We start from the raw sequence: 4121 nt of genomic DNA, 5'->3' as shown, positions 1-4121 counted from the left end.
CGAGGAAATTTCGAGAATCGACATTTCAAGTGACTGCAGAACAATCCTACCGCCCCAATATACAGGGTGTTACAAAAAAGTACGGCCAAACTTTCAGGAAACATTCCTCACACACAACGAAAGAAAACATGTTATGTGGACATGTGTCCGGTAACGCTTACTTTCCGTGTTAGAGCTCATTTTATTACTTCTCTTCAAATCACATTAATCATGGAATGGAAACACACAGCAACAGAACGTACCAGCGTGACTTCAAACACTTTGTTAAAGGAAATGTTCAAAATGTCCTCCGTTAGCGAAGATACATGCATCCACCCTCCGCCGCATGGAATCCCTGATGCACTGACGCAGCCCTGGAGAATGGCAGTTCGTAGTAATAGACGGCAAATCATCGAGTAAAACTGAAGTGATATCAGGTGTTCCCCAGGGAAGCGTCCTGGGACCTCTACTGTTCCTGATCTATATAAATGACCTGGGTGACAATCTGAGCAGTTCTCTTAGACTGTTCGCAGATGATGCTGTAATTTACCGTCTAGTAAGGTCATCCGAAGACCAGTATCAGCTGCAAAGCGATTTAGAAAAGATTGCTGTATGGTGTGTCAGGTGGCAGTTGACGCTAAATAACGAAAAGTGTGAGATGATCCACATGAGTTCCAAAAGAAATCCGTTGGAATTCGATTACTCGATAAATAGTACAATTCTCAAGGCTGTCAATTCAACTAAGTACCTGGGTGTTAAAATTACGAACAACTTTAGTTGGAAAGACCACATAGATAATATTGTCGGGAAGGCGAGCCAAAGGTTGCGTTTCATTGGCAGGACACTTAGCAGATGCAACAAGTCCACTAAAGAGACAGCTTACACTACACCCGTTCGTCCTCTGTTAGAATATTGCTGCGCGGTGTGGGATCCTTACCAGGTGGGATTGACATCGAAAGGGTGCAAAAAAGGGCAGCTCGTTTTGTATTATCGCGTTATAGGGGAGAGAGTGTGGCAGATATGATACACGAGTTGGGATGGAAGTCATTACAGCATAGACGTTTTTCGTCGCAGCGAGACCTTCTTACGAAATTTCAGTCACCAACTTTCTCTTCGGAATGCGAAAATATTTTGTTGAGCCCAACCTACATAGGTAGGAATGATCATCAAAATAAAATAAGAGAAATCAGAGCTCGAACAGAAAGGTTTAGGTGTTCGTTTTTCCCGCTCGCTGTTCGGGAGTGGAATAGTAGAGAGAAAGCATGATTGTGGTTCGATGAACCCTCTGCCAAGCACTTAAATGTGAATTGCAGAGTAGTCATGTAGATGTAGATGTAGATGTAGATGTATCACAGCCGTCCACAATACGAGCACGAAGAGTCTCTACATTTGGTACCGGGATTGCGTAGACGAGAGCTTTCAAATGCCCCCATAAACGAAAGTCAAGAGGGTTGAGGTCAGGAGAGCGTGGAGGCCGTGGATTTGGTCCGGCGCTACCAATCCATCGGTCACCGAATCTGTTGTTGAGAAGCGTACGAACACTTCGACTGAAATGTGCAGGAGCTCCATCGTGCATGAACCACATGTTGTGTTGTACTTGTAAAGGCACATGTTCTAGCAGCACAGGTGGAGTATCCCGTATGAATCATGATAACGTGCTCCACTGAGCGTAGGTGGAAGAACATGGGCCCGATCGAGACATCACCAACAATGCCTGCCCAAACGTTCACAGAAAATCTGTGTTGATGACGTGATTGCACAATTGCGTGCGGATTCTCGGCAGCCCACACATGTTGATTGTGAAAATTTACAATTTGATCACGTTGCAATGAAACCTCATCCGTAAAGAGAACATTTGCACTGGAATGAGGATTGACACATTGTCGGATGAACCATTCGCAGAAGTGTACCCGTGGAGGCCAATCAGCTGCTGATAGTGCCTGCACACGCTGTACACGGTACGGAAACAACTGGTTCTCCCGTAGCACTCTCCATACAGTGACGTGGTCAACGATACCTTGTACAGCAGCAACTTCTCTGACGCTGACATTAGGGTTATCGACAACTGCACGAAGAATTGCCTCGTCCATAGCAGGTGTCCTCGTTGTTCTAGGTCTTCCCCAGTAGCGAGTGATAGGCTGGCATATTCCGTGCTCCCTAAGACGGCGACCAATTGCTTCGAATGTCTTCCTGTCGGGACACCTTAGTTCTGGAAATCTGTCTCGATATAAACGTACCGCGCCTCGGCTATTGCCCCGTGCTAATCCATTCAACAAATGGGCATCTGCCAACTCCGCATTCGTAAACATTGCACTGACTGCAAAACCACGTTCGTGATGAACACTAACCTGTTGATGCTACGTACTGATGTGCTTGATGCTAATACTGTAGAGCAATGTCAACACAAGTACCGAAGTCAACATTACCTTCTTTCAATTGGCGGTGAATCGAGGAAGTACAGTACATACTGACGAAACTAAAATGAGCTTTAACATGGAAATTAAGCGTTTCCAGACACATGTCCACATAACATCTTTTCTTTATTTGTGTGTGAGGAATGTTTCCTGAAAGTTTGGCCGTACCTTTTTGTAACACCCTGTATATTTCTCAAAAGCGCCATGAAGATACGAGAAATTAGGTCCCATACAAAGGCATGTAGACAGTCACTTTTCCCATGCTCTGTTTGCGAGAGGAAAGGGAAAGGAAATAACTAGTGATAGTATATGGTACCCTCCGCCACGTACCGTTCTGTTGCTACCGGAGTCTATACAGTATGTAGATGTAGATGCAGCACTAAAGACACCTATTTTCACGACAGTTGTCTTACTGCATATTTTAAATTATTATGTGAAATTCTGACTGCTATTTACTGTACCCTGAAAGTATATCAAAACGTCTTTCACCTCAACAGTCGTGCTTTTTTTATTTTTTAGAGTTAGCTTAGGTTTTGATAGGTCACTGATGACGTAAATATAACGTTTACTATACTTAATTTGCAACCAAACTTAGTGTCTCGATCCTACAGTATAGGTTCGAAGTATTAGTATTACACTCCTCCTCCTGCTTACGCAAGGGCTAACAAAAACACTTTGAAACCTTCCCGTCTCCTCTATATCTCTCTTGTTAATGATAACCTTCCCTTCTACCATAACCTATGAAACCTTCCCTTTGGATTTCTTCCTCTTGCTTAATAACAACAAATGTAATCTTACCTTTGGAATTGATTCTCTTTCTCCATATTCGCATACAAATTTAATTGCTGCTTATTAAAAGTGATTTGCTGATTATTTCGACGAAACATAGAATGTGTCGTCGTCGCGACCCTCAGTCCTTACCTGCAATAACCCAAAACTGTTCCTTACCTTTTTTACTGTTACTGGATCGCCATCTGACTGCTATTCTTCAAATATTTACTGTTGGTAATGAAATGATTTTAGAAGCGTTCAAATGGGACTTATTTTATAATCTTACAACTAGCATTACGCAAACATACCTTCAGTAGTCTTGAGTTTCGCAAGGAAAATAATTCAATAATATTAGTTCATCTTATGATAATAGTAAGTTGATGTCTCTGTATATCCGTTTATAATCTCTTGTAAATCATAGCTAGTGGCTGACAGGCACACCGCTCCTCTCAACCTCTCGCTTCAGGCCTGCTACCAACTCGCTTCACATCTCGCTTACTACTGACTTCCTACGGACACTATAAAGTGCGGTCTCTCCTGCCAACAATGCTTTTTGGTGCAGACAATCCCTGCTCCCATTACAAAATGTATCAACGCGAGATCTTTCCCGCTCTTTTCTTAAAATGTACCCATACGCGGTCTCTCCTGCCCTTTTTAAAATTATATCAGTTTGCGGTCTGTCTTGCCAGCAATACTACTCTGGTGCAGACATTCTCTGCTACCACAGTTATTTCCAATGTGACAAATATTATTAATTCCTACATAATCCTATTAATAAAATATAAACATCTTTCATAAATTGTGGCTTGACAATAGACAATAGGACAATAGAAATATACACGTCTTACAACTTGACCCCACGTTTTTTTTTTTTTTTTTTTTTTTTTTTTTTTTTTTTTTTTTAAGTCTTCACTGATGTGATGCGGCCCGCCCGAATTCCTCTCCCGTGCCACCCGC

The sequence above is a fragment of the Schistocerca gregaria genome, chromosome 10, assembly GCF_023897955.1.
Source record: "Schistocerca gregaria isolate iqSchGreg1 chromosome 10, iqSchGreg1.2, whole genome shotgun sequence".
Taxonomy (NCBI): Eukaryota; Metazoa; Arthropoda; class Insecta; order Orthoptera; family Acrididae; genus Schistocerca; species Schistocerca gregaria.
This window is presented reverse-complemented; position numbering follows the sequence as displayed.